This window comes from Haliotis rufescens, unplaced genomic scaffold (genome assembly GCF_023055435.1).
Source record: "Haliotis rufescens isolate VD_foot unplaced genomic scaffold, xgHalRufe1.0.p SCAF_17, whole genome shotgun sequence".
Lineage (NCBI taxonomy): Eukaryota > Metazoa > Mollusca > Gastropoda > Lepetellida > Haliotidae > Haliotis > Haliotis rufescens.
In genome coordinates this window covers 7,577,636-7,605,000 of record NW_025963857.1, presented here as the reverse complement: position 1 = coordinate 7,605,000, position 27,365 = coordinate 7,577,636, and the positions used below count along the sequence as shown (strand labels likewise).

The window sequence follows — 27,365 nt, the reverse complement described above, 5'->3', positions numbered from 1 at the left end:
ATCATCATCATCACCATCATTACTGTCCTCATCATCACCATCATCATCACTGTCCGCGTCGTCCTCCTCCTCCTCCTCCTCCTCCTCCTCATCATCATCATCACTGTCCTCCTCCTCATCATCAAAATCGCCATTATCATATCAGACCCGTGAAGATTCCGGGGTAGAATAGGTCTTCAGCAACCCATACTTGCCGTAAAAGGCGACTATGCTTGTCGTAAAAGGCGACTAACGGGATCGGGTGGTCAGGCTCGCTGACTTGGTTGATACATGCAATCGATCCCAATTGCGTGGATCGATGCTCATGATGTCAATCACTGGATTGTCTGGTCCAGACTCGATTATTTTACAGACCGCCGTCATATAGCTGGAATATTGCTGAGTGCGGCGTAAAACAACAAACAAACAAACAAACAGTTTCATATCATTATCATCACATCATTACTGTCCTCATCATCACCATCATCATCACTGTCCGCGTCCTCCTCCTCATCATCATCACCATCACTGTCAGTATCATCGTGATCAAAAGTGTTGTTATTAGCCTCCCAAGTATGCATTTAATGACCCTCCTTTGCACAAGTGAATGACAAAAAATATGCCACCTCAAATGGGTTCGTCGAGCGGATTCTCTTAATCAAGTCATCAATAACAGCAACACTAAACCACAAGATCGCATATTGCACAAGACTGAACATGAGTGATAGTTCAAATACAGCAATGTAGGAACAATGTTCTTAACGGCACATCTGGAGTCCCTTTAATAGATCAAAGGGGCGGTCGGGTAGCCTAGTGGTTAAAGCGTTCGCTCGTCACGCCGAACACCCGGGTTCGATTTCCGACATGATACAATGTGTGAAGCCCATCTCTGGTGTCCCCCGCCGTGATATTGCTGGAATATTGCTAAAAGCGGCGTAAAACCATACTCACTCACTCACTCACTCACTCAAAGCCTTGTTAAACCCAAATCAACAACACTTTAATCAACTCCCTTACATAAGTCAGCCACCCTTTAATAGTTGTTGACGGAACTGCAAACAGAGCGTACGCTGGAAGTTTCATTTTTGTTTTTCGTGATGTCCGTTATCTCCCATGAATGCAACATCAACCATATCGCTCACACTAATGAGCAACTATAGAATGCTTTATCGTATGATGCGACAGAATATCTATTGCAGCCTATGCATGTGCATCGAAGGTCAGTTAGATAGAGAGATGCATACCTTTAACTACTGCCTCAATCGTTAAATTCCAGCAATATGAAAAATAATATTTACAGCATACAGATGTATTCCGCCCTGTACATTTCAGTCAAGGTGTACGCCAAGGGTGATCTCCTTTGCCTATATTGTTAATTAAACTTGCATATCAATTACATACTTGTTTACAAATGTGACAAAATTGAATTCGCAGCATATAAATTCTTTACAACATTACAATAAATTAGATTTTTGTGGAAAAGGTAGATAATATAAACGCAGACACGTGCAGACTGGAGCGATATCAGTAAACGCGGTATTACTTTCGTTTCCTTTGAGATCAAAAGCCTGATAATACCCTGACACATAAAGCATGCACATGAGAAGGGAAGTTGTTATGCTTTGGTTCACACTCATGTCATATGTATAGAAAGCCAGGGTGATAAGGACGAGGTATTACAAGCACAACATCCACGATGTTGATTTAAGGGGACTCTCCGGCCTACCACCTATCGTCATGTTCACGGTTTATAAAATGTAGTTTTTGTTCGATATCAAATAGTCTGTGTTTCCTTACAGTTTCGCGACAGAAGTAAACAGTGAAAGACATCTTATCCGGTTGATCTTATAATCTTTTTTAATAAAATGTTCATTCTCTGAGAATGAGATTACAATGACGCCATACATTGATACTGTATACACTGGTATGCAAAAGCTATACGAATATATGTACATTGAGCCATGAATCCACATGGGTGTTCTGGAGCCAGGTAGCTAGTGCGTTCGCTCTTATCAAATTCTGGGTTCGATTCCAATGGTATGTCTGGTCCAGACTCGATTAATTACAAGACGAGCAGTGCTCTCCATGTCAATCATTCGTTGTCTGGTCCAGACTCAATTAATTACAAGGCGATCAATGCCCATGATATCAATCATTTGATTGTCTGGTCCAGACTCGATTTTTTATATACATACCGCCGTCATATAGTTGTACCATTGCTAAGAGATGCGTTAAACAACAAACAAACAATTTACAAGTCGCCGTCATCTGGCTAGAATATTTCTGAGTGATGCGTTAAACAAAAACAAAATATGAATGTCACTCATATAATTTTCACCGCTATTTTGCCTTTTACGCCCATTTGAATCCGTTTCGTCGGATAATCGAGACTGGTTATTCTCTGGCGTTGGCGTTCTATATGTCATTGTCAAACTAATTGCTAAACTGATCTAAGTCATAAAACTAGCAGACGAGTAAAACGTACCCCGAAACTGACTAACCTGCCAATTAGCCCTAGCAAAACCCCCTTTTAAGCGTAAAAGCCGAGCTGCTGTGACCTTCAACGTCGAGAAATAACTTGAATATCAACATAATTAAAAAGTGTCTGTAGTAAAAACAGACATGAATCTCCCTGTAGTATAGTTCTTGTTGTAACACCCCTTCGAGTGGAAAAGAAGAAAAACATAAATAATTGTGTCTTTCGACACTCTTTTACCTATTTCATGGAGTATGGTACACCAGACTGCACATACATAATACGTTTACAAAAGCATTATTTGGATGGGAAACTACCTCGATGGATGGAGTCACTGATATGAGAACTGCCTGTTTAAACAGTTATCCGGGCGATCAGTTCTTGCTCCACCTGGTTGATCTACAGTGTATGTACCTTCAATTGTGTATGTTCTCGTAGTTCGGAATAAAGCCACCCCACACGCAAACGGGCTGCCGGCAGCCAAACATACGGCTGCTGCGTACATGATTATTTAAGGAGAGCTTAACTCGAATTAGACAGGAGTCTCCTCATAAACACCGGTTTTGGAGAACGATGTGTCATGAATTATTGTTGACGTTAGTAGTGGTTTATGCCGCTTTAACAAATATTCATGTCGGTGGGAGGGTGAGTGAGTGACTGACTGGGTGAGTTAGTGGGAGCGTGTATGAGTGAGTGATAGACTGGGTGAGTTAGTGGGAGAGTGAGTGAATGAGTGAGTGTGGGTATCAGTGTGTGTATACCGCTTTCACCAATATTCCAGGGAGTGGGTGAGTTAGTGGGAGTGTGTGAATGAGTGAGTGTGGGTATCAGTGTGTGTATACCGCTTTCACCAATATTCCAGGGAGTGGGTGAGTTAGTGGGAGTGTGTGAATGAGTGAGTGTGGGTATCAGTGTGTGTATACCGCTTTCACCAATATTCCAGGGAGTGGGTGAGTTAGTGGGAGTGTGTGAATGAGTGAGTGTGGGTATCAGTGTGTGTATACCGCTTTCACCAATATTCCAGGGAGTGGGTGAGTTAGTGGGAGTTGGTGAGTAAGTGGGAGTGTGTGGATGAGTGAGTGTGGGTATCAGTGTGTGTATACCGCTTTCACCAATATTCCAGGGAGTAGGTGAGTTAGTGGGTGAGTTAGTGGGAGTGGGAGTGTGTGAATGAGTGAGTGTGAATATCAGTGTATGTATACCACTTATTTTCAACTATTCCAGTGAGAAAGTGTGTGGGTGAGTGAGTGAGTGAGCGGGTAAGTGGGTAAGGTGATCTACAAATAAAATCTGTTCCCGAAAATACCAAAAATATGAGGCTTCCCGAAAGTGTTCACACTGAACCACCGTCGGGAAATTGCAGGGTTGTATATAATTATAGCGCCATTTCTCCTAAACCGCCAGTATCCGAATAAGTACTTTTTGTATTATTCGTATTGCTAAAGAACATGTTCCCTCCATACGGGTTCTTTATCATGTTTGTTTGTTTGCTGGAATCTGACTCCATGTAGACACCAGTATGTAACCATGGTTACAGTTTGATGATAGTATGAAGATTGGTGATAACTAACAGATCTAAGACATGTGTCAGTGTTGCAAGATTACCCACAAGTGGTTTTACCTGCGTGGTGAAGATGTTGTCGACGATATATTCACCTTACGTATTGAAAATATAATTCCATGATCCGGTTTGTTAAAATAAATATCGTATTAGTTTCTTGACCCACCCATCCACCCATGAAATTGTCCCGCCCTAAATAACTTGTTAATTTTTAAGTACTTTTAAGAAACAGATTGTTCAACTCAAATTTCGTTTTTGCCAATTCCAGCTCTTTGCTGACGCAATGTCATTGATAGTGTATCAGATTCGCAGAGGAAGCCTGTCTCGTTTGCATCTCACTCTCCTTACGTCAAACTGCAGGGGGCGTGGCCAACAGAGGCCACTCGGTACATTAGCATTACTTTTACTTTAATAGATTTGTAACCAATTTTAACAATCCTCACAACCTGTTGTTTTGAATTGGAAGAAAGTGTGTGAAATAAAATGTCTTTTTAACCTAATTACACGTAACAGGTAACAAATGTATTGAGTATCCAATTCAAGACCCCACTCCTCTATAAGCCAATTCAATGGGAGGATTTCCCAACTCCACTCCGCAATAACCAAATTCAGTGTGAGGATTCACTAACCCCACTCCACCACAACCAAATTCAGTGTGAGAATTTCCGAACCCCACTCCACTGTAACCCAATTCAATGGGAGGATTCACTAACCCCACTCCACCACAACCAAATTCAATGGGAGGATTTACTAACCCCACTCCACCACAACCAAATTCAGTGGGAGGATTTCCCAACTCCACTCCACCATAACCAAATTCAATGGGAGGATTTCCCAACTCCACTCCACCATAACCAAATTCAATGGGAGGATTTCCCAACTCCACTCCACCATAACCAAATTCAATGGGAGGATTTCCCAACTCCACTCCACCATAACCAAATTCAATGGGAGGATTTCCCAACTCCACTCCACCATAACCAAATTCAATGGGAGGATTTACTAACCCCACTCCACCGTAACCAAATTCAATGGGAGGATTTCCCAACTCCACTCAACCATAACCAAATTCAATGGGAGGATTTCCCAACTCCACTCCACTATAACCCAATTCAATGTAAGAATTTCCTAACCCCACTCCACTATAACCCAATTCAGTGTGAGGATTTCCTAACCCCACTCCACTATAACCCAATTCAGTGTGAGGATTTCCTAACTATAACCCAATTGAGTGTGATAATTTCCTAATCCCACTCCTCTATAACCAAATTCAGAACAGAACTTTATTCACTTGAGGCTATGAACAAAGCATAATGAGGGGTTTACAGAGGACTATTGTTATCTGACATGGCGGCAAAATATACATTAGCTATTCTATTTTAATGTACAATGAATGTGGAACAAGAAATCAGACAGTTTCCTTAGAGTAGATATGTTTTACGTTGAAATGTCTTGGACATTTTGAAAACTGACGGTCGATTAATGTAATAAGGAGATAAGAACCTTCTTTTTTTATTAAAATACACAGAATTAAACAAAGGATGGTATTCATCTGCAGTATCGTTTGATGTGAATAATTACACTTTCTTTCCAAAGGAGGAATGTTCTGCCACCACCAGGTCGACGGGGACTAGAAAGTCTGAAAGGAAATAAACTGGTTATATTAGATGTTGCAGATAAAATTCCATTCAGTATTTTCTTAAACTGTCTCGTAGATTCTGCTTTTACTCGATGTTTCCAGGTCAGAGTTCCATCTTTGAATTATATAGCTCTGTAAGAGTATTCTTTATTTTATGATGAAGCCAATTACTGTCTGGATAGAATTGGTCAGTCCGGATGTTATTACTGCCCGTCGTAATTAAACTGTCACAAATGCAAGAAATCTATTTGGGTTCTTCATGTTTTTGTGTCATCTTTAGAGGTACCATGAAAGACATTAGAGAGAAGACAAGATAGCTTCGAATTTTTCCAGTTGTCAATTTTGCCCCAAAGGAGACCATTTTGATATAAATATGTATATATAGAGGCATTCTTCCTACTTCACTGGGGGCGGTCGGGTAGCCTAGTGGTTAAAGCGTTCGCTCGTCTCGCCGAAGACCCGGGTTCGATTCCCGACATGGTTACAATGTGTGAAGCCCATTTCTGGTGTCCCCTGCGATGATATTGCTGGAATATTGCGAAAAGCGGCGTAAAACCATACTCACTCACTTACTCACTCCTGTAGTTGAGAGGGGCGGTGGGGTAGCCTAGTGGTTAAAGCGTTCGCTCGTCTCGCCGAAGACCCGGGTTCGATTCCCGGCATGGGTACAATGTGTGAAGCCCATTTCTGGTGTCCCCCGCCGTGATATTGCTGGAATATTGCTAAAAGCGGCGTAAAATCACACTCACTCACTCACTCATATCGCTCCACTATGGGACACTGTACAGGACATTATCACGAGGTCGAGTTCTCGAGAATGTCCTTTACAGTCTTCCATACACCACTGAAGTTTAGATATGTGGCGATGATCGGAAAGTTTGTGACGAGAAACTGTTTGATGACTGAAGGTATACATTATATATATATAATTTTGAATGTAATCAGGTCAAGGGACAAGGGACACTTATTTAGAAAGGTGACAGTCACACATTGTCTAACTGTGTCTTCACGTTGGGGTTCGTTAGCGACCTCAAATTAAAACACACGTTTGTTGAATTACGTTACTAAGACCCTATGTTTGTGTTCAGTTCGTCAACTTTCAATTTAAAAAAGCACGTTGTATAACCATAGTATTTAAGTCGAACCTTAAAAACAACGTGCCCCTGTGTGCCGAAGATGAACAATTAAGCCTTGTCCGTAGCTTGCTGACCTTGAACGTGTCTTTACAAAGACATCTGTATGTAATAGCGTGTGTATTCTATGTTCTGTGCCTTTCTTGCAAGTTACCATGTTGTTTACCCACCGCGAGTGTGTGCGCAATCGCTTGAGAATACTATTTCAAGATGCACTGTCAAAGGCGTTTCTCTCCTAACAACAGTCGTATTGTTAACATAGGTTTTCTTTGATCTTTAGGAAGGTGCGCTTGGTTTTGGCATCTTTTTGTCAAAATATGCAAACAGTTTGATCTCTGGGGTTGCGACTCCTGGAGCGTGATCGGCATGACTCCTTTGATTTTAAGGAAATGTGTTGCCGTGGAATTCCACCTTATAAAGGTAATACGTGTTTCGTTTTTAGAAGATATATATCTCAACACCAAAGATTTAATTGCTGACACTAGGTGTGTACCACAAGTGAGTTGATAACAAAAGATTCAGTTGCTTTCGAACATTTCTAATCTGATAAATTTGTAATAGGGTTCTAAGTTGTAAAAAGATATATCTCACTCCCGGTTGTCAAAAAGCATCCAAGTTTAGGGGAAAATGTCGTTTTTTCGTTTCTCACTGACCATGAATTTGAATTGAAACAGTTGGTAAAGGGAGATAACTCTGTGGACTCCATAATCCTTAGGACCATAACGTTTTTCATATTAGCCTCCGAATCCATGGCTCTATCGCACGCGCTACTTAGTGTATATAGCAGTGCGTTACGTTATGTCTGATGCGCTTGTTACATGTTAGGGGGTTACCTAAGTCATTACACTAACGAGTCTGTGGTAGCTTTGAGGTAATTTTGAGTAAACACCTCATTTAATTTTGCTACACGTGTGCTTGTGAATCGAAACAGATGTCCCCCCTTTGAGGACAACTTGTCTTTGTTACTATCGGGACATTTTCCTTTGAACATATCGGAAGCGTAATTAGAGTTTTTTGAAAATGTATTGGTTCGTGTTTTCAAGAGGTGACCTTATAAGTGACAACACATTTATTTGTTGTAATATTCACCAGCTGATCCAGTGTGGGTGGGGTGGGGTGGGGTTGGCAGGGGTTGAGGTGTGGGTGTGGGTGTGGAGGAGGCTGTGTACCTCCACACACACACACACACACACACACACACACACACACACACACACACACACACACACACACACACACACTAACAAACATACACACACACTCACAAACATACACACACACTTACAAACACACACACACACACACACACACACACACACACACTAACAAACATACACACACACTCACAAACATACACACACACTCACAAACGCACGCACGCGCGCACCCATACAAACACACACACACACACACACACACACACACACACACACACACACACACACACACACACACACACACACACACCACAAACACTGTACAGGCCCATTCAGGATGGTTCAGGTGCATATGCGTGGATCTATAGCTCTCTGACACGACCGTCGGCAAATTATACATACGGTACCGGCGCTTCAGTGTCACTGCATTTGTGGACAGTATGATTATGGGGACTGTAGAGGAGGTTGGTTTCCTTACTACGTGTTTCCTTTTCCTATTGTCCAGGTGATATGTCAGTGACACGTTGTCCAGGTGATATGTCATTGACACGTTGTCCAGGTGATATGCCAGTGACACGCTGTCCAGGTGGTATGTCAGTGACACGTTGTCCAAGTGATATGTCAGTGACACGTTGTCCAGGTGATATGTCAGTGACACGCTGTCCAGGTGGTATGTCAGTGACACGTTGTCTAGGTGATATGTCAGTGACACGTTGTCTAGGTGATATGTCAGTGACACGTTGTCTAGGTGATATGTCAGTGACACGCTGTCCAGGTGATATGTCAGTGACACGTTGTCCAGGTGATATGTCAGTGACACGTTGTCCAGGTGATATGTCAGTGACACGCTGTCCAGGTGGTATGTCAGTGACACGTTGTCCAGGTGATATGTCAGTGACACGTTGTCTAGGTGATATGTCAGTGACACGTTGTCTAGGTGATATGTCAGTGACACGTTGTCCAGGTGATATGTCAGTGACACGCTGTCCAGGTCGTATGTCAGTGACACGTTGTCTAGGTGATATGTCAGTGACACGTTGTCCAGGTGATATGTCAGTGACACGTTGTCCAGGTGATATGTCAGTGACACGTTGTCCAGGTGATATGTCAGTGACACGTTGTCCAGGTGATATGTCAGTGACACGTTGTCCAGGTGATATGTCAGTGACACGTTGTCCAGGTGCTATGCCAGTGACACGTTGTCAAGGTGATATGTCAGTGACACGTTATCCAGGTGATATGTCAGTGATACGTTATCCAGGTGATATGTCAGTGATACGTTATCCAGGTGATATGTCAGTGACACGTTGTCCAGGTGATATGTCAGTGACACGTTGTCCAGGTGATATGTCAGTGACACGTTGTCCAGGTGATATGTCAGTGACACGTTGTCCAGGTGATATGTCAGTGACACGTTGTCCAGGTGATATGTCAGTGACACGTTGTCCAGGTGATATGTCAGTGACACGCTGTCCAGGTGGTATGTCAGTGACACGTTGTCCAGGTGGTATGTCAGTGACACGCTGTCCAGGTGATATGTCAGTGACACGTTGTCCAGGTGATATGTCAGTGACACGTTGTCCAGGTGATATGTCAGTGACACGTTGTCCAGGTGATATGTCAGTGACACGTTGTCCAGGTGATATGTCAGTGACACGTTGTCCAGGTGGTATGTCAGTGACACGTTGTCTAGGTGATATGTCAGTGACACGTTGTCCAGGTGATATGTCAGTGACACGTTGTCCAGGTGATATGTCAGTGACACGCTGTCCAGGTGGTATGTCAGTGACACGCTGTCCAGGTGGTATGTCAGTGACACGCTGTCTAGGTGATATGTCAGTGACACGTTGTCCAGGTGATATGTCAGTGACACGTTGTCCAGGTGATATGTCAGTGACACGTTGTCCAGGTGGTATGTCAGTGACACGTTGTCCAGGCGGTATGTCAGTGACACGTTGTCCAGGTGATATGTCAGTGACACGTTGTCCAGGTGATATGTCACTGACACGTTGTCCAGGTGATATGTCAGTGACACGTTGTCGAGGTGGTATGTCAGTGACACGTTGTCCAGGTGGTATGTCAGTGACACGCTGTCCAGGTGATATGTCAGTGACACGTTGTCCAGGTGATATGTCAGTGACACGTTGTCCAGGTGATATGTCAGTGATACGTTGTCCAGGTGATATGTCAGTGACACGTTGTCCGGATGGTATGCCAGTGACACGTTGTCCTGGTGGTATGTCAGTGACACGTTGTCCAGGTGATATGTCAGTGACACGTTGTCCAGGTGATATGTCAGTGACACGTTGTCCAGGTGATATGTCAGTGACACGTTGTCCAGGTGATATGTCAGTGACACGTTGTCGAGGTGGTATGTCAGTGACACGTTGTCCAGGTGATATGTCAGTGACACGTTGTCCAGGGGATATGTCAGTGACACGTTGTCGAGGTGGTATGTCAGTGACACGCTCTCCAGGTGGTATGTCAGTGACACGCTGTCCAGGTGATATGTCAGTGACACGTTGTCCAGGTGATATGTCAGTGATACGTTGTCGAGGTGATATGTCAGTGACACATTGTCCAGGTGGTATGTCAGTGAAACGTTGTCCAGGTGATATGTCAGTGACACGTTGTCCGGATGGTATGTCAGTGACACGTTGTCCAGGTGATATGTCAGTGACACGTTGTCCTGGTGGTATGTCAGTGACACGTTGTCCAGGCGGTATGTCAGTGACACGTTGTCCAGGCGGTATGTCAGTGACACGTCGTCCAGGTGGCATGTCAGTGACACGCTGTCCAGGTGATATGATAGTGACACATTATCCAGGTGATATGTCAGTGACACGTTATCCAAGTGATATATCAGTGACACGTTGTCTAGGTGATATGTCAGTGACGAGTTGTCCAGGTGATATGTCAGTGACACGTTGTCCGGGTGGTATGTCAGTGACACGTTGTCCAGGTGATATGTCAGTGACACATTGTCCAGGTGGTATGTCAGTGACACGCTGTCCAGGTGATATGTCAGTGACACGTTGTCCAGGTGGTATGTCAGTGACACGTTGTCCAGGTGATATGTCAGTGAGACGCTGTCCAGATGGTATGTCAGTGACACGCTGTCCAGGTGGTATGTCAGTGACACGTTGTCGAGGTGATATGTCAGTGACACGTTGTCCAGGTGATATGTCAGTGACACGTTGTCGAGGTGGTATGTCAGTGACACGCTGTCCGGAGAAAAGTTTAAACCCCGATCGCTTAAGGTCACTAAAGAACGCCCATCTGATTAAAAGTCAGATTAACGTGCAAATTCTGTCTGTTCTGTGAAATGCAATCTCATTAAAATCAGATCTTAGTCCTCGCTACCGCTAAACAAAGATCTGTGGACATCCAATTACGGGTCACGTTAGACCGACCTTGCGCGAACTTTGACCGACCAAAGGAATGACCAATCAGAAAGCGGCTTTCTTGTGCTTTTCGGCACTAATTTCAAATTGGCGACTATGCTTCGATACACATATTTTGACAAATTCTCGATTACAAATTTGAAACCTGAACAAAAGAACATTCTGGTATGGCTAGATTGTAAAGATTCAGTCGTTAAACCCGTAACTATCTTTCGGAATACCCTATGTTAAAGTTTTCAAGGTTGCATGATTAGAAATAACATTCCGACAGTCACTTTCATAATCTGGTAAGCGACGCTCTGATTGGTCGGATGAAAGGTCGTTCTGACGTGCCCCCTAATGGGATGTCTTCAGATCTTTGTTCAGCGGTAGCGAGAACTAAGGTCTGATTTTAATGAGATTGTGTGAAATGCAATTTCAATTAATCATATTATGTCCTTTTTCATCATTCTACTTGAACAGATGGGGCTTTGACAAAGTTGAGGCAATCAGCCCACGCGTACTTACTTAAACGTTTCCATCCAAAAAGTTACATTTTGTTGAAACCATGACTTTACACACGCACTGACAACCTACAACACTAATCCTGTCATAAAACCCTTCTCACCAGGGCCATCATTCCCCGCTCTTTATACAGTTCTCTGCACGCAGCTGTTCCTCATTGAGCCCCGAACATGTCTATAAAATACTACACTTCCAGCGCATATTCACATGGAATACATTTGTAACTTAAATCAAATACGTTCACTTTGATAGCAATACGTAGCTGTGCACTTTATTGAAATGGAAATTTGAGATCGCCATCCAATTGCTCCTCTAACGTTAAACAAATGCTGTTGAATTGTTCGACCTTCGCGACCTTTCCAATACACCAAATATCTGGTTTTCATCAAAACCAAAGTCCGACACATTAACTCAAATTACATTACGTGCCGTCATTGTAAAATGCACGTATAATTATTGAAGTTTAAAGCCTATTTTCATACCCATGGTCAGGGCTCGTCACAATCACAACCGGCCCCTACTGAGGCACTAATGACGTTATTCTCCGATCCGTGTAGTGAACTATCACAGATGCTGCCACGACTCGAGAGAAATGTATAAATATGTCCATCAAGGCTGTATTTAAAATAACATGGACTGTGCTTTCCATCCGAGCCGAGCACATTGTAAAGAAATAATACAGAATGAAATCGGATCTAAAATGTTAATAAACCACCGCTAGAAAACCAGAAGTTTGTATGTTTAACGTTGATTCGTGGCATATTGAAATTGTTTATTTATAGTGTGAATAGATGTGTAGTTTCCCATGTATGTTTCATTGAGAAGGACGGAGAGCGTCACGTGGCGCACTTGGTTAAACTGAAATATTTAAAAGAAAACTGACACCAAATTCTTTGATTATGTGTTCAACCTATAAACACACTACTTTTATAACATTTTTCTTTGTCAAATTTTCAGAAGATGTATATTTGTATGATCGCAGCTCGGTAACAGAAGCCCACGATTGTCCGCCTGTTATTTGGCGCTGCGGCCATTTGATGGCGGATATAAGCGTTTTTCCATGATTGGTTTAAACAGTTTTACATGTTATTATTGTGTTAAATTATATCTGTCATAATCCCATCAATTATTTTAACTTTATCTGATCTTATAAACTGGTTATTATGGTAAAAAGAGAAAAAGGTTTTTCAAGATCAACGTCAACATTTATTTACAAGTATGAAATGTTAATAAAGATTTAAAATAAACACTGGTTCGTATATTGTCAAGCTGATTTCATATTGATATAAATAATGGAATGATATGTTATTATATCATATTTGATATTTGATATCATAGCAAATGCGTGTCGTCAAATCACTGCCGCCTACTGTGAGTTCTAAATAGGAACCTGTGGCGTTTAGGGGGATACAGCACGTTTTCGGGAGGGGGGGGGGGGGGGGGGGGGGGGTGCAGCACGGGTTTAGTGAAATATTGCACGGGTTTAGAGTGACGCCGCCCGGGTTTAGAGCAGTTCAGCGCGGGCTCAGCGTGATGCCGCAGGTGCTTAGAGCAGTGCAGCGCGGGTTTAGAGGGATGCAGCGCGGGTTTAGAGGGGTGCAGCACGGAATTAGAGGGATGCAGCACGAGTTTAGAGTGATGCTGTACGGGTACAGAGGATGATGCAGCAGGGGTTTAGAATGATTGAGCAGGAGGTTTAATAGAACGCTGCACGGCTTTAGGTGATGTAGCAGGGGAACAGTAAGATGCAGCACGGATTTAGAGGGATGCAACACGGATTTAGTGGAATGCAGCATGGGTTCAGTTTAATGCAGCATGGGTTTAGTGGGATGCAGCACGGGTTTCTTTTATCGAGCATGGGTTCAATTTAATGCAGCATGGGTTTAGTGGGATGCAGCACGGGTTTCTTTTAATGCAGCATGGGTTCAGTTTAATGCAGCATGGGTTTAGTGGGATGCAGCACGGGTTTCTTTTAATGCAGCATGGGTTCAATTTAATGCAGCATGGGTTTAGTGGGATGCAGCACGGGTTTCTTTTAATGCAGCATGGGTTCAATTTAATGCAGCATGGGTTTAGTGGGATGCAGCACGGGTTTAGTTTTATGCAGCACGGGTTTAGTTTAATGCAGCATGGGTTTAGTGGGATGCAGCACGGGTTTCTTTTATGCAGCATGGGTTCAATTTAATACAGCATGGGTTTAGTGGGATGCAGCACGGGTTTCTTTTAATGCAGCATGGGTTCAATTTAATGCAGCATGGGTTTAGTGGGATGCAGCACAGGTTTCTTTTAATGCAGCATGGGTTCAGTTTAATGCAGCATGGGTTTAGTTTAATGCAGCACGGGTCTAGTTTAATGCAGCATGGGTTCAATTTAATGCAGCACGGGCTTAGTTTAATGCAGCACGGGTTTAGTTTAATGCAGCACGGGTTTAGTTTAATGCAGCATGGGTTTAGTGGGATGCAGCAAGGGTTTAGTTTTATGCAGCATGGGTTTAGTTTGACGCAGCATGGGCTCAATTTAATGCAGAATGGGTTCAGTTTAATGCAGCACGGGTTTAGTCGGATGCAGCATGGGTTTAGTCGGATGCAGCACGGATTTAGTGTAATGCAGCATGCGGACCTGGCTTTCGAAATGTCACGCTTGCATCACAAGTACCAAGTTGACTGACATTGGGAGAGTACCCAGGTTTGCTACCAGGAATGCATCCATTCTGACAATCTGGGTAATGCAGAAAGCTGCAGTGTTGGGGAGTCTTCACATACCCCGAAAAGTTCTGTGTGGGTTTGACAAGGCAGCGCTTCCTGGGAGTAGTCCCATTCGCTGTCTGGGCTGCGTGTAGAAGGGACAAGGGCCCTGAGCTGATGATGAGCCTAACCAACCTGACTGTGCCAGGATCACCCAAACCATCTTTGCTGCATTTTTTATTTTAATCTGTAAATAATAAGAAAAATGAATTATTGTGGCCGTACGTTCACGACTAAACGCAGTATAGATATGTGTGTTATGGCAACCCCTCTTTGTTGAGGGTTTGTTGAATTGAGCTTCCGGGGACAGTTACAAACCAATCGTAAAACACATGAAGGTGAATTCGTCCCACACTTCTTCTTACTTTGACAGAAACAGATGTTTGTGACAACATGATGGAGGACCGCAGACATAAATCACTGTCAACAAGGTCGCACCAGTCTGCCGGCACACGTCAAGGGCAAGGTCACACTGGGACTTTCTAAAACACTATATACGTTCCATTTGTTAGGGATCGACCTTTTCTTTTTTTCAACCTGATTGTTGTCCGAATGTACACTCGTCAGGGGCAGATCCAGCATTTTTTTAAAAAAAATGGGGGGTTCTGCTTGGACCATTTGTAACACTCCCCCCCCATAACTTGTTTGGTACCCATGTGAATTGTCCCTGGTTGTGGCAGTACCTTGTAACCCTCGTCGAAATGTATACTAAACATTGTATCTCTTGCAAAAAAACTCAACGCGAACACTTAATCATTATTTATTACACAGTAATTATCTGTTTTAAATTCTCATGCTATAATTTTATTTGTGGATCGTCTGGACCGATTTGGGGTTAATTTAAAGGTAGACATTCGGCAAAAATGGTGCAAAATCAACGAACTCTATTTCCCGCCACAGCTGTTGTTTATCTCATTATCATTGCTAGTGCACCACTCGGATCGCCTCGATCTCACCAACTTAACGGAATAAGCCGAGTGTGTCCGAGCGAAGTAGTCAATTGTATTGAGGACCAGTTGTCAAGAAATGGGATGCAATGCAGCTAAACAAGATGTCCAAATCAATTAAAATCCCGAGTACACGACCCCATGACGCTCTCTATCACTGTTCCGCCTCATGGGGTCACAATGGTGTTTTAACCGATCACCCTATTGCCGTGGTGTGGAACTTTCAAACAACCTCATTGACCGCTCGTCATACTTCCAGCGATTCAAACTTTTCTACTTTTGATCAACCCGCTGTGAAATTGACCAAAAGATTAACTTGACCATGACAAATGGACGTGGTCGTCTTTGTTATTCTGCGAGTTGAGCACATTGTACAATAACCAGTAAATTCAAAGTAGTTGGGGGAATGTCCTGTGTTCATATCAACCCATTTGGTCGTATGGCTCTGCGATATGGGGAGGGAGAGAATTTAGTTATATTCATAAGATCCGAAATAAAGCTTTAGCTTCTTTCTCGGGGTAGGCAATAAGACCCATAATTTGACAATCCGTGGAGATATGGGCCGGCTCTCTTGTCTGACTAAATATTAAATTGAAACTACAGTAAACTACGGTTATAACGAACTCAAAGGGACCACTAATTTTAGTTCGTTATAACCGTAGTTCGTTATAAACAGATATACAGCATATATACAACAAAACGCCGGGACTAAAAAATAAGTTCGTTATATCGGTCAGTTCGTTATAAGCGTGTTCGTTATAACCGTAGTTTACTGTATCTGCTTTTGGAAACGGTTTAATTCTAATCTCCCGCAGAACTATACGTATAATAACATGTTTGCCTCTGAGATACCGTAAATCAAACGTTGATACCGAAATCAAAGAAGTATTCTAGCTGAGGTTAGGTCAAGAACTCTCCCTCTAGAAATTGAAATTGTTAGATATTCTAAAGCAGTTACACCCTTACATCACAGTGTATGTATATGAATTAAAGGGAAGGTGGGTTACATTTTCTTATAAATCGTGATTATTATTCATATTTAAAATCACGCCTCAGGAAATCGGCCTCAGATAATAGGGATGATTATCTAACCATTGATCGTTCAACCCCCGGGGGCCAGTTTAGTTTTATTCATGATGGTCTGACGAACTAGCTATAATAAAACCCAAGCTGTATCTAGTTGATAATATGCAAACGAAACCAAAATGTGAATGTCGTATCATAATCACGTTATGCTATACACTTTTAAAACGTTTTAGCTTTTTGCTGCCGTATTAACTGTAAACATAGGCCGAAAAAAGCAAATTTATTGATTTTAAGACAAGATGTGTAAGACACCCATCAGCTGTTGCGTATTACGAAAGGTTATTTTCTAATTTGTAAAAGTTATTAAATCGTTTAAAAAACAAGAACATATAATATTTTTTTGAGTGCTGAATAAGCGCCAGTACAGTTCATTTTTTGGATATGATATCGCTAACTTATGATATTTTTAATTGAAAATCAAACATATGATAAAATCAGCTGAGATATATACAGTAACCTACGGTTATAACGAACTCAAAGGGATCACTAATTTTAGTTTATAATAACCGTAGTTCGTTATAAGCATATATACGGCATATATATGGCTGGGGCAAAAACATAAGTTCGTTATATCGTTCAGTTCGTTTTAAGCGTGTTCATTATAAACGTAGTTAAACGTACTTTCTTTTCGTTTTATTGGGTGGTACGGGGAACCTATCTCGACCTGAATCCCCACAGAGACGTAAATGATAAAATAAACAGAAATAAACCTTGTACCTCAACCTCAATAGCTTTTAAACTCATTGAGGGGCGGTCGGGTAGCCTAGTGGTTAAAGCGTTCGCTCGTCACGCCGAAGACCCGGGTTTGATTCCCGACATGGGTACAACTTGTGAAGCCCATTTCTGGTGTCCCCCGCCGTGATATTGCTGGAATATTGCTAAAAACGGCGTAAAACCATACTCACTCACTAAAACTCATTGCTATTGGGGGCGGTGGGGTAGTCTAGTGGTTAAAGCGTTGGCCAGTCACGAGGAATGCCAAGGTGTGATGCCACACGTTGGTACAATGTGTGAAGCCCATTTCTGGTATCCCCCGATATTGCTGGAATATTGCTAAAAGCAGCGTAAAAACCAAACTCACTCCCTCACTCAAAAGTCATTGCTGCAATATGCTCTTTTTTCAAGTCAAACCTGACCTAATCCATTGTCTTGAAGACCGTTGCTTGGCAACTGACGTATTCCAATAATGATATGATAAGCAACACAAATTTTTCATGTTACATATACACCAAAAAACATAATTATTGTTCAATTCAAAGATTTTTTTTCCTCACGTTGTTCTTTGAAACCGCAGCAATTAACTTATGCCAGTGAAGCGGGAAATTCTATCTCAACATATATACACTCTTCTGATTTGAAACAAAAACAGAATCCAGTTGTATGATATTTCAAAGATAAACATTTTAACATTTAAAATAAACAAAATCTGATGCTATGCAATACGCATTACCGCGACGAGGCGCATGTCCAAACACGCGGGGCTTTAAGAACAGCAGTAACACCTTGTCACTTAATGCCAATGTTTGTACGTTATTCTTAAACCCTCAAAGACCACCCGTTGTGGAACATCATTCGATCCCCTTAAACACTTTTTTCCATGTTTTTTTCTTTCTCTGTTAACCCTCAGTTCAAATGTCTTCTCTGATCGACAGAATCGACAAACCAACAGAAGCACACGGGTTAAATCATTAAAAGCACGTGCGGCTGATTCACCTCGGGTTTTTTTTACGCGGATGTTGGTATTTCGACGATACACATGTAAACACTGCACCTCGACGGATTAGATTCAGCAGAGTAATTAGATAAAAGCCTGCCTCATCCATTGTTGAATGCACTCGCGTCAGGCCTAACGCCGAAGCTGACACTGCAAAGAGTTTTCGATGCCACGTTTGTTATCAGTTTCTCTACAGTGCCGTCAAGCACTGTCAAGGAGTTTGGTTTGTTTTGCTTAACCAAAGCGGAAGTGGTGTCACTGATTCTGAAACTATTTCCAAACACCTTACCTCTCCACCCAAATGTACTATATAAACTGATTAGCAAAGGAAACTATACCTCTGAGTTGATTTTATCATATGTTTAATTTCAAATCGAAAATATCTTAAGTTAGTGAAATAATAAAAACAAAATAAATAGGTTCTATTTTTTATTATATATTTTGATTTAAAACCATTCAAAATTAAAAAGTTTTTTTTGCCATAATACACAACGGCAGCAAAAACATCTTATCGTTGAAAAATCAATAAATTTGCTTTTTTCGGCAGAAATCTACCACATTTTAAACATGGCAGGAGTCGAATGGTTGCAAATGCATTTGTTAACAGGTCTCCATTGAACCAGTTACTTTTTCAGAATATTATCCAGCCACAGATAACTTTTAATAAACTGTTGCAGGAATGAGTGAAGGTATCAAATTTAACAACAGTTCTTTCAAGCTTCAATGAAATAAATTTAGAAAACAAACTCGGTATACGTTCTTTTGTCTTGCGTCTATGTACATGTTCATGTAGCGTCTGGTATAGCATCACACTTCATAATCTTACAAGGGCATCTGTCAACACCTATGCAGTTCCCTTCACCCAAACTCTTATCTCGAAGTCAATGCAGTATCCAAATGCCACCTCTGAATATGCCATAACCCCTTTTACTTGAACTCCTGTTGTCTCGAATTTGACCAATGTCCAAACGTCACCTCAGTATATGCCATAACCCCATTTTACCTCACCTCTTCTTGTCTCGAATTTGACCAATGTCCAAACGTCACCTCAGTATGTGCCATAACCCCATTTTACCTGACCTCTTCTTGTCTCGAATTCGACCAATGTCCAAACGTCACCTCAGTATGTGCCATAACCCCATTTTACCTGACCTCTTCTGGACTCGAATTTGGCCAATGTCCAAACGTCACCTCCATGTATGCCATAACCCCATTTTACCTCACCTCTTCTTGTCTCGAATTTGGCCAATGTCCAAACGTCACCTCAGAATGTGCCATAACCCTATTATACCTGACCTCTTCTTGTCTCGAATTTGACCAATGTCCAAACGTCACCTCTGTATATGCCATAACCCCATTGTACCTGACCTCTTCTTGTCTCGAATTCGCCCAAGTCCAAACGTCACCTCCATGTATGCCGTAACCCGATTTTACCTGGCCTCTTCTCATGACTAATTTGACCCATGTCCAAAGTTCACTTTTATATGTCTATACCATTTTATTTCACTCAAGATCCGTTATCTCGAATGGAGAAAACCAAAGTAATCGAAGCAGTCACTTGTCACGCGGAATAATCGAGTTTATAACCTTTCGCTCATATAGTCAATCAGTGAACATGGAAACCGACTGAACTCACTCACTCACTCACTCACTCACTCACTCACTCACTCACTCACTCACTCACACACGCACACACTCACTCACTCGGCCATATTCCGATTTTTAGTGTGTTAGCAAATTTAAATTTCCCGGGACCCGCTATTTTTAAAAATTAGATGCTTTTGAACGCTATTCCCTGCATTTTAGGACCGTTTAGGTTAGATTTTATATGCAACAAATATTGGTGATGTTTTATTGGTAAGTATATATATATAAAACACATTTTCGACTTTCATTCAAGAAACATCTATGATGACAATTGAAATTTGAACATTAAAACGAATCGATAAAATTACTTTATGTGTTTTTATATGTTCATTCGTAGTATGGGTTGGTTATTTCTTTCTTCATATTTTCACGCGAGCCGACCTATGATTATAATGAAACTTATTGTGTGAGCGCGCTTTGTTTACGTCACAAACCATCTACTACTAAAATCTTAAAGTGCGTAAAGATTCCGATTTTCAAATTAGACAATAAATATCACGTTCGACCGAGTAGAGTTTGAAATAATAATTTACTGCATAGATGGTAAATTGTGATTTTTTGTCGGTGTAAGCAGTTGCTTTTCTGCAGCAGTAGTAGTGTCGCCCCTGTACACAGAGTAAAGTACTACGTAGGCCACTCTGTCCCACGATTTCTAGCATTCTCAGAAGTCGGTCCGATTCCTCTGAAACATTTACAACAAAATAATCATTTAGGATATTTTCCTCATCTGTCTTACAGACCCTGATACAAATATATAAACAGCCCATGCAAGTCTATAATGTTTGGCAAGTCTAGATTTTTCAATATCAATGAAGAGAGTCTTTTGGGCTCCTTTTTATTAAATGTTTATGAAGATAATTTAACAACTGTTTTTATTCTGTACGTTATGTTCATTTCAGAGACTAGATGTTAGTCTACATATAATCCATACTTGCAGTAATAAGTTACACGATATCACTGTGGGCCTTAACGCGACTTTATATTCGAAGTACCACTCCATAAGGCATGGGAGTTCAAATACAACATGCCTGTTTCCGTTTTTTAAGGAAGACTCATGTCTGTTAAGATCTGCAGATGTAGTGAATTCTCATGGAAATACGAGGTTATTAATGTCAGTGCATCGAGGGGTGGGCGTCTTGTAAGACGGGCGTCGGGCGGCGTTGGCAAACGACAAGTGTGAAGGCGCTGAATGTGCGTTATTTATGTTGAAGACATCGTGAAATTCGATAGCTCTTGTAGCAGATGTCCAAACTGCTGTGTGCAGCACTCCAGCTTAATCCAAGACGTATTAACTCTTCTGCCAGTGTCCTCTCACTAACAGGTGGACCGGATCCGATTAGTTTGCATTTTTTACACCAAAAAGGAAAATTCGTGATATTTATACACTTTCAGCTTAAATAATTTTAAAACGAAACAGCATACGTGCTATTAAAACCTGGGTTACTGGGTCCAACCTTTGAACAGTTAACAAGGAAGTCGGATATTGCCAGATTCTAATCCCCAGGTGCTCCGTCATTCAAAATGAAAAGTACACGAGTTTGATGTACGTTCATCTAAAATGGTTTTAAAAAAATCACGGTTTCTTGGTCCAATATTTGTTTAATCAACTCCGACAGTCCCAAAGTCGGCTATAACGAATATTCGGTTAAAACGAACCCCATTTTACTTCCCTGGTCGTGTTGATAAATGTAACTCTTCATGTAAATGCCGAACTTCGAATATCACGAACAATTTTTCATGTGATGTACGAGTTCGTTATAACTGGAGACGGCGTTAAGAAAATTACACTTGCGTTGTTCTTGATTGATGTGCGATGGGGTAGCCTAGTGGTTAAAGTGTTCTCTCGTCACGCCGAAGGCCCGGGTTCGAATCCCCTCTTAGGTACAATGTGTGAAGCCCATTTCTGGTGACCCCGTCGTGGTATTGCTGGAACATTTCTAAAAACGGCGTGCAACCATACTCACTCACTCTTTATTGATGTTATAAGGATCCTACGTGGGTGTTTCCAATTTAACTGCTATGATCTCAGTCGAACCATTGACAAGTGATCGGGGTGTGACGTGAGTCTGAAGAACCTGTTGTGAAAGTCTTGACAAAACGAATCGCCGAACGACTCAGCAGAGAAACAACCAAATACACGTAGTTCACTGACAGCAGTGCCTCAGTCTATTTCTGGACTGTGTATGTGGCACTTAGGAATATGCCTTAATATTGGAAACATATCTCAGCGTGTCAGTGGGAAGGACAAACGTGTATGTTGCTAGTAAGACGACACCGTCAGCCGAAGCCGAATGCAGGAAACGATCAAAGACAGGAGCTATTTCTTGATTTGATAAGTTGTTGATTTTGTAAGCACGTCAAAGTTTATCACCGGAAAAGGTGTACAAGCATTGCCAGGAGTTCTGTGATTGATATAGTGCTTATATATTAGCTTCTAGGGATGCAAGGCTGCAGGGCGAGTTTGGGAGTAGATAAGGCTGCATAAAAGGAGGATTTTGGTTCAGAGGGTGGAGTAGGGTTAAATTTGTTTGATGTTTTACGCCGCTGTCAGTAATATTCCAGCTTAACGACGCCGCCCATTGACGAGTGCAGCCTGGGTCAGACAAACCAGTGGTTGATATCATGAGCAACGTCCCATGCTGGTGTACGAGGTGTATCCAGGTGGTGTACTGGGTGTATCCAGGTGGTGTACGAGGTGTATCCAGGTGGTGTACTGGGTGTATCCAGGTGGTGTACGAGGTGTATCCAGGTGGTGTACTGGGTGTATCCAGGTGGTGTACGAGGTGTATCCAGGTGGTGTACGGGGTGTATCCAGGTGGTGTACGGGGTGTATACAGCTGGTGTACGGGGTGTATCCAGGTTGTGTACGAGGTGTATCCAGGTGGTGTACGGGGTGTATCCAGGTGGTGTACTGGGTGTATACAGCTGGTGTACGAGGTGTATCCAGGTGGTGTACGAGGTGTCTCCAGGTGGTGTACTGGGTGTATCCAGGTGGTGTACGAGGTGTATCCAGGTGGTGTACGGGGTGTATACAGCTGGTGTACTGGGTGTATACAGCTGGTGTACGAGGTGTATCCAGGTGGTGTACGAGGTGTATCCAGGTGGTGTACTGGGTGTATCCAGGTGGTGTACGAGGTGTATCCAGGTGGTGTACGAGGTGTATCCAGGTGGTGTACGAGGTGTATCCAGGTGGTGTACGGGTTGTACAGGGTGTATGCAGCTAGTGTACAGGGTGTATACAGCTGGTGTACGGGGTGTATCCAGCTGGTGTATCTAGCAGGTGTACTGGGTGTATACAGCTGGTGTACTTGGTGTATACAGCTGGTGTACTGGGTGTATACAACTGGTGTACTGGGTGTGTACAGCTGGTGTACTGGGTATATCCAGCTGGTGTACGGGGTGTATACAGCTGGTGTACGGGGTGTATACAGCTGGTGTACGGGGTATATACAGCTGGTGTACGGGGTATATACAGGTGGTGTACTGGGTGTATCCAGGTGGTGTACTGGGTGTATCCAGGTGGTGTACGGGGTGTATACAGCTGGTGCACGGGGTGTATACAGCTGGTGTACGGGGTATATACAGCTGGTGTACGGGGTATATACAGGTGGTGTACTGGGTGTATCCAGGTGGTGTACTGGGTGTATCCAGGTGGTGTACGAGGTGTATCCAGGTGGTGTACGGGTTGTACAGGGTGTATGCAGCTAGTGTACAGGGTGTATACAGCTGGTGTACGGGGTGTATCCAGCTGGTGTATCTAGCTGGTGTACTGGGTGTATACAGCTGGTGTACTTGGTGTATACAGCTGGTGTACTGGGTGTATACAACTGGTGTACTGGGTATATACAGGTGGTGTACTGGGTGTATCCAGCTGGTGTACTGGGTGTATACAACTGGTGTACTGCGTGTATACAGCTGGTGTACGGGGTGTATACAGCTATTGTACGGGGTGTATACAGCTGGTGTACGGGGTGTATACAGCTGGTGTACTGAGTGTATACAGCTGGTGTACGGGGTATATACAGCTGGTGTACGGGGTATATACAGCTGGTGTACGGGGTGTATACAGCTGGTGTACGGGGTGTATACAGCTGGTGTACGGGGTATATACAGCTGGTGTACTGGGTGTATACAGCTGGTGTACGGGGTGTATAGAGCTGGTGTACTTGGTGTATACAGCTGGTGTACTGGGTGTATACAACTGGTGTACTGGGTGTGTACAGCTGGTGTACTGGGTGTATACAGCTGGTGTACGGGGTGTATACAGCTGGTGTACGGGGTGTATACAGCTGGTGTACGGGGTGTATACAGCTGGTGTACGGGGTGTATCCAGCTGGTGTATCTAGCTGGTGTACTGGGTGTATACAGCTGGTGTACTTGGTGTATACAGCTGGTGTACGGGATGTATCCAGCTGGTGTACGGGGTGTATACAGCTGGTGTACGGGGTGTATACAGCTGTTGTACGGGGTGTATACAGCTGGTGTACGGGGTGTATACAGCTGGTGTACGGGGTGTATACAGCTGGTGTACGGGGTGTATCCAGCTGGTGTATCTAGCTGGTGTACTGGGTGTATACAGCTGGTGTACTTGGTGTATACAGCTGGTGTACGGGATGTATCCAGCTGGTGTACGGGGTGTATACAGCTGGTGTACGGGGTGTATACAGCTGGTGTACGGGGTGTATACAGCTGGTGTACGGGGTGTATACAGCTGGTGTACTGGGTGTATACAGCTGGTGTACGAGGTGTATCCAGGTGGTGTACGAGGTGTATCCAGGTGGTGTACTGGGTGTATCCAGGTGGTGTACGAGGTGTATCCAGGTGGTGTACGAGGTGTATCCAGGTGGTGTACGAGGTGTATCCAGGTGGTGTACGGGTTGTACAGGGTGTATGCAGCTAGTGTACAGGGTGTATACAGCTGGTGTACGGGGTGTATCCAGCTGGTGTATCTAGCAGGTGTACTGGGTGTATACAGCTGGTGTACTTGGTGTATACAGCTGGTGTACTGGGTGTATACAACTGGTGTACTGGGTGTGTACAGCTGGTGTACTGGGTATATCCAGCTGGTGTACGGGGTGTATACAGCTGGTGTACGGGGTGTATACAGCTGGTGTACGGGGTATATACAGCTGGTGTACGGGGTATATACAGGTGGTGTACTGGGTGTATCCAGGTGGTGTACTGGGTGTATCCAGGTGGTGTACGGGGTGTATACAGCTGGTGTACGGGGTGTATACAGCTGGTGTACGGGGTATATACAGCTGGTGTACGGGGTATATACAGGTGGTGTACTGGGTGTATCCAGGTGGTGTACTGGGTGTATCCAGGTGGTGTACGAGGTGTATCCAGGTGGTGTACGGGTTGTACAGGGTGTATGCAGCTAGTGTACAGGGTGTATACAGCTGGTGTACGGGGTGTATCCAGCTGGTGTATCTAGCTGGTGTACTGGGTGTATACAGCTGGTGTACTTGGTGTATACAGCTGGTGTACTGGGTGTATACAACTGGTGTACTGGGTGTGTACAGCTGGTGTACTGGGTATATCCAGCTGGTGTACGGGGTGTATACAGCTGGTGTACGGGGTGTATACAGCTGGTGTACGGGGTATATACAGGTGGTGTACTGGGTGTATCCAGGTGGTGTACGGGGTGTATACAGCTGGTGTACGGGGTGTATACAGCTGGTGTACGGGGTATATACAGGTGGTGTACTGGGTGTATCCAGCTGGTGTATGGGGTGTATACAGCTGGTGTACGGGGTGTATACAGCTGGTGTACGGGGTATATACAGGTGGTGTACTGGGTGTATCCAGCTGGTGTACTGGGTGTATACAACTGGTGTACTGGGTGTATACAGCTGGTGTACGGGGTGTATACAGCTATTGTACGGGGTGTATACAGCTGGTGTACGGGGTGTATACAGCTGGTGTACTGAGTGTATACAGCTGGTGTACGGGGTATATACAGCTGGTGTACGGGGTATATACAGCTGGTGTACGGGGTGTATACAGCTGGTGTACGGGGTGTATACAGCTGGTGTACGGGGTATATACAGCTGGTGTACTGGGTGTATACAGCTGGTGTACGGGGTGTATAGAGCTGGTGTACTTGGTGTATACAGCTGGTGTACTGGGTGTATACAACTGGTGTACTGGGTGTGTACAGCTGGTGTACTGGGTGTATACAGCTGGTGTACGGGGTGTATACAGCTGGTGTACGGGGTGTATACAGCTGGTGTACGGGGTGTATACAGCTGGTGTACGGGGTGTATCCAGCTGGTGTATCTAGCTGGTGTACTGGGTGTATACAGCTGGTGTACTTGGTGTATACAGCTGGTGTACGGGATGTATCCAGCTGGTGTACGGGGTGTATACAGCTGGTGTACGGGGTGTATACAGCTGGTGTACGGGGTGTATACAGCTGGTGTACGGGGTGTATACAGCTGGTGTACTGGGTGTATACAGCTGGTGTACGGGGTGTATCCAGCTGGTGTATCTAGCTGGTGTACTGGGTGTATACAGCTGGTGTACTTGGTGTATACAGCTGGTGTACGGGATGTATCCAGCTGGTGTACGGGGTGTATACAGCTGGTGTACGGGGTGTATACAGCTGGTGTACGGGGTGTATACAGCTGGTGTACGGGGTGTATACAGCTGGTGTACGGGGTGTATACAGCTGGTGTACGGGGTGTATACAGCTGGTGTACTGGGTGTATACAGCTGGTGTACGAGGTGTATACAGCTGGTGTACTGGGTGTATACAGCTGGTGTACGGGGTGTATACAGCTGGTGTACTGGGTGTATACAGCTGGTGTACGGAGTGTATACAGCTGGTGTACTGGGTGTATACAGCTGGTGTACTGGGTGTATACAGCTGGTGTACTGGGTGTATACAGTTGGTGTACGAGGTGTATACAGCTGGTGTACGGGGTGTATACAGCTGGTGTACTGGGTGTATACAGCTGGTGTACGGAGTGTATACAGCTGGTGTACTGGGTGTATACAGCTGGTGTACGGGGTGTATACAGCTGGTGTACTGGGTGTATACAGCTGGTGTACGGAGTGTATACAGCTGGTGTACTGGGTGTATACAGCTGGTGTACTGGGTGTATACAGCTGGTGTACTGGGTGTATACAGTTGGTGTACGAGGTGTATACAGCTGGTGTACGGGGTGTATACAGCTGGTGTACGGGGTGTATACAGCTGGTGTACGGGTTGTATACAGCTGGTGTACTGGGTGTATACAGCTGGTGTACTTGGTGTATACAGCTGGTGTACGAGGTGTATACAGTTATTGTACGGGGTTTATACAGCTGGTGTACGGGTGTATACAGCTATTGTACGGGGTATATACAGGTGGGGTACGGGTGTATATA

The 27,365-nt window shown here is 43.6% G+C and overlaps 1 protein-coding gene across 2 annotated transcripts in view; it reads left to right on the top strand.

The window, feature by feature from the left end:
• The window catches only part of LOC125381154, a 35,172-nt gene that overhangs the window by 2,775 nt on the left and 5,032 nt on the right, over positions 1 to 27,365 (top strand). The window lies entirely within an intron of this gene.